At 40.6% G+C, this 12,118-nt stretch overlaps 1 protein-coding gene across 2 annotated transcripts in view; it reads left to right on the top strand.

Annotated features, from left to right (window-relative positions):
- RARB (retinoic acid receptor beta) overlaps positions 1–12,118 on the top strand; it is a 716,333-nt gene that overhangs the window by 31,666 nt on the left and 672,549 nt on the right. The gene's annotated exons all lie outside the window — the stretch shown is intronic.

Below are 12,118 nucleotides of genomic sequence, written 5' to 3'. Positions count from 1 at the left end.
GTGTCTCTTGAAACAAAGTGGTTCTGGGGGGCTTGAGAGGTTTGCTTCTGTTTGTAATTGGGGAGAAAGTTACAACTGAGAAGGGGAAGAATGGTTTTGGGGCATGGAGTTCTGTCTCAGAGCTAGGTGATGAAACGTGAACTGAGTTTTCATTAGGACGCTCCTGCAGTTGTAATAAATAGTTAAACAGAATGACTTCAGGCGCCATGTTATTGTGCTCACCTGGAAGTTAGGCAAAATATTCTAAAGCAACTCTCAGCTTAGAGGATTTTGGTCTCAAACCACTGTATTCTGGTACTTCCAAATGTGATCATCTTTACAGTGTAGCATATTTTTAAAAATTCTAAATTCAACCAATGCAATCGGTCTGCTTTGCCTGATGGTTAAGGTTTCCCAGGGTAAAATATACAAAGATTAAATTCTGAAGTATGGCTTTCTAGACTTTGTGTTGGAGACCAAAGTTGTGGGACTTGGTTGGCAAACTTGGATTTTTTTTCTCACACTAGGGATTGAACCCAGAGGCCCTTTAACCACTTTCCCACATCCCCAGCACTTTTTGTATTTTATTTTGAGACAGGGTCTCACTGAGTTGCTTAGGGCCTGGCTAAATTGCTGAGGCTGGCTTTGAACTCGTGATCCCCCTACCTTGGCCTCCCAAACTGCTGGGATCATAGGCATGCAGCACTGGGCCTGGCTGCAAACTTTTTCTGAAAAGGACCAGATATAAATATTTCAGGCTGTCTCAGTCACTCGATTTTGCCATTGTAGCAGTAAAGCAGCCTCCATAATATGTTAAAGAGTGTGGTTTCTTCCCATAAAACTATCCATGGATACTAAAATTTGAATTCTATAATGTTCATGTGTTTCTGAGGTAGTAGAAGTAAGGCTAGGTAGAAAGGAGGCTAACAAGGGAATAGAAGCTAACAAACTCATGAATACCCCCACTTCCACTCCCCAGGACCCGATTTCCTCCAGACCACAATTCCCTTGACTCTTAGAGAATTGTGAGTCTCTGTGACTAATGTCTGCATACTTTGCTAGCTTACACAACACATTTTCTTTAGACTAAATAGAAAAAAGGTAAAATGTTGTTAGAAACTTATGATATGGGTGTATGCCATGTGTTATCATTTTCTGGATGATATCAACTCAAGATCCTGAAAGAACCAGACTACCATGTTCCACTCTGTGCTGCTTGATTAAGCAAATTGAGCTCACCGGCCTGACAGCACCCCCACCCCACCTGCCTCATGCGAACTGTTTACAGAGATTCCCTGAGAGGAATCATTCCAAGCTGGTTGTGATAGTGCATGCCTGTCATGCCAGCTACTGGGGAGGCTGAAGCAGGAGGATATCCAGTTCGAGGCCAGCCTTAGGGCCGATGGGTGATACCCTGTCTCAAAGAAAAAATTAAAATCCTAGGAATGCAGCTCGGAAGTAGAGTGCCCTGGATTCATTCCCCAGTACTGCTAAAAATAAAGATCCCAAGACCACAAAAGTGCATCTCATTCTCAAGCCCTGTACTCCTCCTCTTTGGGTATCCTACTTATTGCCTGCTTTCCTAAATAAACCTCTTTGCTTTTTGAAGTCTTCGTACTTTCTGAGGCATCCTGGAATTCATTTCTGTGGCATGAATTAAGAAGCTGCCAGGGCTGAGTTGAGGCTGATTTCTCCTGTCTGGGGGACCTCCTCAGATACCTATTCCTGTCATAATGAATTTTTTATCCCCAGCTCAAGGACTAGGAATAAAAGCTGGGTGGAAGGCTGGACTAGGTCCGCGGGTTGTAGTTTGCTGACCCTTGCTTGAGATCAGTCAAGGTCTGCCAATCTCCACTTAATTTGCATTGGATGACACTACAGAGATCCTTTAGTATGTCATGTTATACGTAATGATCTGCTGCTGTTGAGAACTGGGTCCAAATCAGGGGAGTTAGTGCCTCCTGGGTCAGACATCATCTCTTCAGCTGAACATTGTGGGAGAAGGAAGGAGTGTTGATATTAAGGCACCCAGAGCACTTTGGGTGCGAATTCCACTTAGACTGGGAACAGACCTTTTGCAATTGAGTCATTCTACCTTCCTGGCCCCTGGTCTCCAACCCCTTCCACTCTGAGTCTGTCTTTTAGTTCCTCAGTCAGCAGTGAGTTGTCAGCATGGCTGCTGATTTGGCAGAAGGTTTCTTTGCATTTGTGTATGGTATTTTTTTTTTTTTTCTTTTCTGTTATTAAATGGTTTCATTTCAAACACTTGGCAAAGCCTGTGACCACAGGTCTACCTCAATGCAGGCAAGCCCCAGTAGGGAGACTAACAGTAAATAAACAGATAAGTAAGGACATCATAACTGAAGAAAAAAATTCCTTTATAAAAGAAATCATTCCAAGTACCCTCAATGTCACTTTAAAATTACAAAGGAAGCTTAAGTTGCAGGCTTTCTCTAGTTACTCCCTAAATAGGTTGAAATTAAGACTATTTTTAAAAACTGAAGGCATAGCTTACTCTTGTCAGCTAATAATGTGCTGTGTGACCTGAGATAAGGTAATTCACCTCTCTGAGTTGCTTTAGTGAAATGAGAAACTCGGACTATGTGAACTCAACAGCTTCTTGTGTGTTTGTGACCTAGAAAGGTACAATAGTACAGTATGTGAAGTAAAGACAAGCTTTTTGAAATTGCCAAATGGAGGAGAATGAATTTCTAAACATGGTGTTAGGGACTGGATTATCTTTCCCCCAAATTCTTAAATTGACGTTCTAACTCCCAGTACCTGAGAAAGTAAGTGCGTTTGGAAGTGGGACTTTTAAAGAGATAATAAAGGTTAAATAAGGTGATGTGGGTAGTATTCAGAGATAGGCGTTTCAAAGAGTCAATTAAGAGGAGGCCAATAAAATGGGGCCCTAAATTCAACAAGACTGGTATCTTGCAAGAAAGTTGCCAAGATGTGCCTGCTCAGTGAAGGTCCCGTGAGGGTGTCTGCATGTCCAGGTGAGTGGTCTCATGGAAATCTAACCTGCAGACACCTTGATCTCTGACTAGTGTTCAGAACTGTTAGAAATTCATTTAAGCCAAGTGTGGTGAAGCGGCTTGGGAGGCTGAGACAGAAGGATCGTGAGTTCAAAGCCAGCCTCGCAACTGCAACTCGATGAGACCCTGTCTGTAATTAAAATACAAAATAGGGCTGGGGATGTGACTCAGTGGTTGAGTGCCCCTGAGTTCAATCCCTGCTACCCCACCCCTCAAAATTGAAGCCACCCAGTCTGGTGTTGTGTTAGCAGCCCTAGCAACTAGCACACACCCCTAAATATAAGGAATAAGCATAGAAGGGACTATCCTTGTATTGAGCTCATGGGGCAGAGGGAACAGTGGCAGCATTGCTTTTTTCTAACCCACCCTGCAACCCATGAGTCTGGAGCGTTGTTTGAAAACACAAGTGATTAGATTGTGTGGACCTGACTGCCATCCTTGGGAGAAATGCTCAATGCTCTAGACATTGATCAAAAAAAAAAAAAAAAAAAAAAAAAAACCAAAGTCATATCCTGGTGTGGTGGCGCATACCTGTAATTCCAGCAACTCAGAAGGCTGAGGCAGGAGGATTGCAAGTTTGAAGGCAGCCTCAGTAGCTTAGCAAAGCCCTAAGCAATTTGAGAACTCGTCTCAAAATAAAGGGCTGGGGATGTGGTTAAGGGCCCCTGGGTTCCATCCCCAGAACAAAAAAAAAAAAAGAAAAATTCAGTTGTCATCTGCTGTAAATGTACTTTTCATATGCATCTTAGCAAGGAGTTAAACTTGCATTTCCATTTGGTAAATATTATCTCATACCCTCATTGCTAGTAAGAAGAAGCTCCAAAAGGGTCAGTGTAAGGACTTACACTCTTAAATCACTGAAAACTTCACAGTTCTTTTTGTGGGTTTTATCTACTGGTAATAGTCATATTAGAAATCAAAACAAGTGAAAAATTCTAAATAACTTCATGCTGAATAGCTCTTTTTTTTAATGAAAAATAATTTTCTCAAAGCAAAAAAGGTTAATGAGAAGCATAGTGTCATAGTGTTCCCCCTCCAGTAAGTCAATTTAGTGTTTGGCTTCACAGGAGGTAATAAAGGCAGATACATGAGCTCAGATTTTTAATTTCTTTTTTTTTTTTTTTTAAGTACTGGGGTTTGAACCCAAGGACACTTTACCACTGAGTCACATCCCTAGCCCTTTTTATTCTTTGAGACAGGTTCTCATTAAGTTGCTTAGGGCCTTGCTAAGTTGCTGAGGCTAGCCTTAATCTTGCAAACCTCCTGCCTCAGCCTCCCCAGTTGCTGAGATTACAGGTGCGTGTCACCACGCCCCGTATCTGCTTCTATGTTCAAACAGTTTAGATGACCCTTGCCATGAGGATTCTGGAGAACTGTACTGTACACTTTGGAGAGTGAATATGGCAAGTGACATCTTATTCTCCAAGTAGCTTTGACTTCCTGGGTGCCCTGAAGGGGCCTTTCGGAACATGCCAGACCAGTTTGAGGTCCTGTGATACAGAAGTAAAACATGAACAAGGTTCGATTTATGGGGCCTCCATGTAGCTTTATCACCGTCCTGTTGACCAGGCACAAATGTGCATTTCAATTGCACTCCTGAAGTTGTCGCCTCAGGATGGGTTTCAAATGATTATGCTTAAGAGATGTCAGCAGAACGTGCGCTCCACCAGTCTCTGCTACCTATGTATGAAGACTGCCTTTCTTCTCAGCCTCAGAAGGTATGACTCAGAAGAAGAAAAGTAAAGAAAAAGAACAACTGTTGGTCTGACCCTGACCCATGTCGTCCATAAGGCTTGGGCTTTGTTTTTCCACTGGTTATAGATTTGTACTGATACTGTTCACTTATCAGTGAAGTGTTTATTGAAGGCTCCTAAACTTTGCAAAGATTAAAATGGAGAAGATAGAGAATTACAGCTGTGTGGCTTCTTATCCTTCCAATGCAAGTGAATGTTCAATGAGCTTAGGTGAATTGCCCGAGATGACCCAGCTAGGAAGTAATGAATTTGAAGTAGAAATAAGATCTCTTTTTTACATAATGCAGTGCTATACCTGTGCCACCTGTCCCCAGGTAGCTTAGACTCTGAAACAGGATGTAATTGTGAATTATAGGGTATAGTTCCTAAGGGTGGACATTACAGATCCCAAGGGTGGCCATTCAGTTGGACAGAGACTTGGGGAGGCTGGAGTCAGCAGAGGAAAATCACTAGGACTTTAAAGGGAATTGAGACAAACTTCAAAGTGCAGGGAAGGATGGAATAGGAGCAAGAATAACCAAGGAGGGAGGAACAAATTGGGGGGAAGGCACAGAGGCAGGGAAGGCCAGAAGTGCAGCCTCGTTAATGTGGGGCGCAGATGATGGAGGCTGATGGATGGGGCAGTGACAGCCAGGCCCTCTCCCATCAGGAGCATCCATTTGGGGACTGCCTCGACTAACTGGGGCTGCAGATATATGGCTTCTGAAGAGAGCCCTACAAGGATTCCACCCAAGATTTTGGCCGTTTAGCTTCACAGATGAACCAACCGAGCTAACCAGCCACAGATGTTTTGTTTATAATGGGAGGAATTCACGTGGGCTTCGCTAGGACATTTCCCTGTCTATAAAATGCTGGTGTTTAAACAGTGATACTGTGCAGAGCTCTTGGAGCCTCTGCCTTGAGAGGCAGTTCTGAAGTGTAATGGTTTAATGGTCATTTAGCATGATGGGCCTTCAGAGGGCAATATCATTTGCCTGCCAGTTAAAATGAGCACTTCTCCGTGGGAAATCAAAGATCATGTCCCCATAACCAGGGCGAGGTGAAGGAGAACATCACAGAGTGGACGCCAAGATAGAGAACGGGGGACATACTCTGTCATAGAGCTAGTCTCTTCATTAGTCCAGTGTGATTAGAAAATCCGATGCGCACTGAGTTAGTGACTAATCTGGTTTTATTTAAAAAAAAAAAAAAATGCTGCTTTATTTTCATTTGACTCCTGACCTGCCACCTAACAGTTTTCTCATTTTGGAGAACTTTTTTTTTCCCCAAGTTTTTTGATAAAATGGAAGTTATGGAAAATGAAGAAGCTGAACTTGGCCCATCCTGAAACCTCTCGACTCCATTCCTATGTGTGGGGCAGTGAGTGTGTTTTTCCTTGTCTAAGGATATTCCCTTCCTCAGCCCCTTGGTGCCACCCTATCTAGATTCCTCAGTGACCTCCATCCCTCAGGTTCTCCTCTGTCTTCTGTTATCTTCAGTCTGTCTGCTTACGGGTTCTTTTTGGCCTAAGCCTAGGCACACAGACAAGTCCCACTGATGTCTCTCCGCCTTTCACCCCTTTACTTTGAACTTAATCTCACCTGTGCACTTAGCTGTGAGTGGCTCAGCGCCATGGGTGATGTGCAGGTGGCCTGCATAATGGCCACTATGAAATCCTTAGATTACTGCAAGGGCTGGAGCTGTTTATATCTTTCCCTAATGTGAGATGCATCCTCCATTCTTTTTGGTGTTTGATGTCTTCTCTTCCTTTGCTGTTCAGTATGGGTGGTCCTCTGGATTCTCTTCCTTCCTTGTGTTAGGTAGAGCTGTGGTTTAGATATTAGGTGTCCCCCAAAAGTTCATGTGTGAGGCAATACAAGAAATTTAGAAGGGGCATGATTGGGTTGAGAGAACCTTAACTCAATCAGTGCATTAATTCAGTTGAACAGATTAACTGGGTGATAACCCTAGTCAGGTAGGGTGTGGCTGGGGGAGGCCCGCCATTGGGGTCGTGGCTATGGGATATGTATTTTGTACCTGATGAGTAGTCTCTCTGTTTCCTGATTGCCAAGTACTGAGCAACTGTCCTTTGCCGCACCTGCTGCCTTGGTGTTCGGCCTTACTTGGGACACACAGTAGTAGATTTGGCCATCTATAGACTGAGATCTCTGAAGCTGTGAACCCCAAATAAACTACTACTTTGTTGTTCTTGTCAGGTCTTTTGGTCACAGTGATGAAAAAGCTGACTAAAACACTTGGGCAAAGTTGTCTGCATGCATTTCCACCCTGTTTTAAGTCTATATTGTCATCCTTTGCCATTTACCTCAAGGTCCAGAATCAGATAATCAACAGGTAACTGTCCATTTCTACCTTAAACTTTCCACCTCAAACCCTTCAACCTTGCTCCTCCTTTATTGCCAGTCTCAATAAACTACAAACTATAAATATTAAGTCGACCTCTTTCCCCCTCATGAAAGTGTTTCTAGATAGTACAACGTATTGCCAACCTAGCCCGCACATGTTTTAGCAAATGAAGGTTTGTTGGAATACAGCCAGGCCCATTTTTCCTTTCCTAAAGGCACCACAGGGTTTGTGAAGCCTAAGATATTAACTCTCATGCTTTACAAAAAGTTTTGCTATCTCTTCACCAAGAGGATCAAAATCATTTGGAGGGCTACTGAAAACCTGGATTTCTGGATATGGCAGTGTTTGATTCAGGGACCTGAGAATGTGCCCTTCTATCAAGTTTCCAGGTAATCTGTACCTTGAAAGCACTCGTGACGGTGTTCACATCACATTGTCATTCACCTGTTCCTGCTAAATAGGTGCTAAATCTCTACATCAAATCTATTCTCTCCAGTGCTGCCGCGAAGGTGTTGTTCAGACAAACACATCTGTCAACAACATGACAAGTTCTTAAGGTCTCCCAATTACCTACACATGTTCTATCAAGTTGAGTAAGTTATGGATCCCGATAAAAGCAGAAGGATGGGCACCACATTAACGAGAGCATCAGCTATTTCATTTGCATCCAGCATTCACTCTTGGAACTCATATAATGACCGAGCATGGTAGGAACTTTTATTATCCCCATTTTCCAGATGAGCCAAGTGAGTTTCAATAATGTTGCACAGCAGGAAGGTTGTTGGATTAGGCTTTGAACCAAGCAGTCTGACTCCAGAGACCATGATACAGGGAATCTCTCATAACCCTTTCTTACCCCTCAGCCTCAGGCAATTTTGTTATTATTATATTCTTACATATACAAATGCAAACCTAGATACAGTCTATGCTAATAATTCCTATGCGACGGTAAAACCAAACCAAAGTGAATATACAAACAAAATCACAATAGAATCTAAGTTAACATTAAATTAATATGATGCATTACTGTTGCTTTACTGAATATTAGACTCTTTTGCACCATGAATTGGCGCTCGTTTGCTACAGTGAGATTCTTGAGTGCGATCTCACTGTGCTGCCTGAGGCATGTCATATCTGTTATCCTATTTCTCTTTCAAGCTCTTGTGGAATTTTTATTTTATACCATCATAGGGTGACATTTGGCCTGAATATGCCATATAAATATTAAGTTGACCTCTTTCCCCCTCATTAAAGTGTTTCTACATAGTATAACTTACCACCCACCAGTTTAAAAAATTGGTCCTGAATCCCACAGGGAAGCTGGGTTTTAAAGTGGTTAGTTGCAGACCCCAACCTGAGGAATGGCAGACATTGTAGCCCCTTCATGCCCCATCCTGCTGCCTCCTCTGTCTCCTACTCCTTCTCCCTTACTTGACACCTCTCCAGTGCTAGACTGCTGGTAAGTTCAACTACTCCCAGAACTCCCATTTCTCTAGGCTTTGGTGTCTACTTTTCCTCTGACTAGTTTTTCAATCCTCCAGTCCACCCCCTCAGGTCCACTGTAATCTCAACTTTGTTCTCAACTTTGTTTAAAATCCTACTTTGGCACAGACACCTCATAAACTGTTACACTGACATGATTCCAGGGAAACCAGCCAATGACTAACACAAGACAAGGCCCTTGGGACTATCTTCTTGCACCAGGGCTCAAGATGGATTTCAGATATGAAGGAGGCTTTGAGGAGAAAAAAATGAATCCAGATCAGTAAGCAAAGGGGAGATGGTTCCCCCAGCACCCCTCACCTGTCAAGATGCTTCTGGGTCCTGGTTATCCAATGACCTCATGGTATACTCGTTGGGCTTTTTCTAGGCAAAGCTTGAGGGAGCAACATTGTCAGTGGAGGAACAGTCAGGCTAGCTTGGTCCCAGACAATCTGGTTTTCGTAGTAATAGTCACTCGGAGCTGTCCCAGAAATCCAGTTTCATAGCACCCGAGCATCTCGAAGTCCAGGAGAGGTTGCATTTCCCCTTCTGTGTTGAGGGTTGATTGATCTCAAGGGAAGTGAACTTTAGGGTACAGTCCCCTTACCAGTCAGGAGGAAGAGCTGGTTCAATGTCCAGGCAATTGGAATGAGATCTCAGGCTCATTTTCATGTATATATGTTCCCACCTCTACCCTTTTTCTTTTCAGGTCCTTCCAGATTTTTAGTAGTCCTTTGAATTTAAAAAAAAATCAATTTTGGAAATTGTCTTAAAAAAGCCTACAGCAAAAGAGAGTGAGTAGAGGCTTAGGAAGTTTCTACCATTGAGATCAAGTCAACCACTGGGTAGATCTCCAAAATGACTGTCCAATTAGTCCCCATTGAGATAAAGGACTCACCATGATCACTTGAGATGCCTGCTGAGGTGATCAGAGTTGGAGATAATTCATCCTTCCTGAGGAAATGCAATTTCCCATCTTTGGATAGGCTGTAGAGAAAAATGGGGTTTGATATCTGAGTTGTAAGAATGATGTATGAAATTACAATAATTTTGCAGGGGACATGTTGGCACTCACAATTCAATCTTTTCAATGGTGTTTCAATACCGCATTGTAAAATGTGCATGTTACTTGTGAGTGTTAGTGTCTTTTAAAATGCATCCAGATGGTATTGTCTGGATATAGAAAATAGAGGTTTTTGAGATTAAAAAAAATCTAGTTAATACATAACAAGAACAGAAGATGTTTCAGAAACCCATGATGCCAAATTTAGTGTTTAATCCATTTATAAGCCTTATAAAAAGCTTTGAAAAAAATGAATCATTGTCAAAATACTTCATAATTAACTTCATTTGTTCATTAACTTTCCATTTCTATTTCCATGAAGCAAAAAATTGACACTCTTCATGTTATGTCTCTCTTTTGTCCAAGAAATGGAATGATTTTTAATGAAGTATAGTCATTTATTCACATCTCTAGAGTGTTTTAAATGTCTTACACTGAATGGACAATTAAAATCACAAATGACAAAGTTTGCATCTGAGATTTTTCATAATATTGTGTCTAATGGTATTGGTTTATAAACCTGGTTCAAATTTGGCATTGAAAATTTTGAAATATGTTGAAAAGATCTTAAAGGCAATGCAATGAACACATTTTTAGAGTTCAGAATTTAGTTATCACAGAAATATGAAATTTACCTGAACTAAATTAAATCATGGTGCATGATCCTTAGAAAATTGAGTATAACACTCACTTTCTCTTGATTAAAGAATTATAACAAGTTTGAGGTTGAAAAAAAATAAGGAATATTGAAGAGTTTGAGAGAGAATGAGTCCTTTATAAATCTTTGCAGCTTTTTAAAATGTACATGCATATTAACTTATTTCTTCTCCCAAATTTGGATTACATTGCAAATTGACAGTTCTATAAGCAATGACATATTTCTTGTCAATAAATATTCCTTGAAATTGTGATTTTTAAATGTCTGCCTAATACCCCATCATACAGAAATATTATAGCACATATTAACCATTTCTATACAGGAAAACATTTCTAATTTTTGCCTTTCAAAAATAAGGGGTAACTATAATTGTATCTTTTTCCTCCTAACAGAACTTAGCACTTAGTCCTCTCCCGAATTTTGTTCTTTCTGCCCTTCTTGTGCACAAACTGAAACAATATACTGTGCCTATGAATATTGTGGTTATATATTTTCATCATCACTTTGTATTGCCTAACTTCTTTTCTATACTTGGTTGATGTGGGAAATATCTCATTTTGGTCCTCGTTGTCATTTACATAATTTACCAATGAGGTTGTGCATAAGTTTAGGTTTAATGAGCATTTGTGCTTCGGTCTCACCACCTGTGATATTTTTCTTTTGATTTCTGGAAGCTCTTTATATATCCTAGAGATTAATTTCTTGTTAAGGGTGTCTTGCAGATATCTTCTTCCAGCTTGAAGCCTGGCTTATTATCTTTATAGTGTCTTTTGATGAACACAGCTTATTAATTTTATTTGTTATGACCTAGTTCTTCATTTTTTAGTTTTTTATAAACATCTTCAGGTCTTGCCTTTTATGACATTCATTTGTGATTGATTTCTAAAACTGATCTGAGGCAAGTATTTGTGTTTTCCTCTAATATGGAAACCAGTTGTTGCAACACTATAGTCCATTCTGGTCTCATAGACAGTGTTTGTTATAAGTAAAATTTCGATAAGTGAAATTTTGCAACTCTTGGTTTTTTTCTCATTGTTTATAAACTTACTCTATTTCAATACTGCTTTTTTAAAATTACTGGTTATACTAAATTCTGATTTCTAACAGGGTAAGACTCCTACCCTGTGCTTCTTTAGGAGTATTTTGGACTTTTTTTTTTTTTTTTTTTCTAATTTCCAGAATCAACTTGTAGAGTTGCACAAAAAATTCTGTAGGAATTTTGATTGGATTAATTTTGCCTGTGTAGCTCAAACTAGACAAACATCCTATGTGACCATATTCCTGAATATGGTATTACTCTCAATTGGTTTCTGAATGTGTTTGAAAAACTTTTATGTTCTTGTAAGTAGAAGTTACCCAACTGCTTGGCTTAGGTCAGATCTACAAATTTTTATTGGTATTAAAAGGGACCGCTTTTAAACATGTTTTCTATTTGGTCATAGCATATAAATAGAATCAATCTTTAGATAGAGAAAACTTTTTAAAATGCAGATTGTTAATAATTCTAGCTTTGGGGGATCATGGTATCTGTGGTTCTCCTTCACGGGTGTCCAGGGGACAGGGGTGGATGAATGCATCTTATTGCACTGCTTTCTTATTTTTCCTGCCCTACTTCTTTCCCCAATAGTTTTCTAATATTCTGTATTATAAGTCAACAACCGCTAAGATAGAACTTTCAGCTTCATACAGGGTCACAGCTACTTAATTCTGCAATTCCAGCATGATAGCAGTCGTATACATGCGTAAAAACTAGAGTGTGTTGGCTTTGTTTCAGTTAAACTTTATTTACAAAAATGCATAA

This window comes from Sciurus vulgaris, assembly GCF_902686455.1.
Source record: "Sciurus vulgaris genome assembly, chromosome: 16".
In the NCBI taxonomy this organism is placed as follows: domain Eukaryota; kingdom Metazoa; phylum Chordata; class Mammalia; order Rodentia; family Sciuridae; genus Sciurus; species Sciurus vulgaris.
This window is presented reverse-complemented; position numbering and strand designations above follow the sequence as displayed.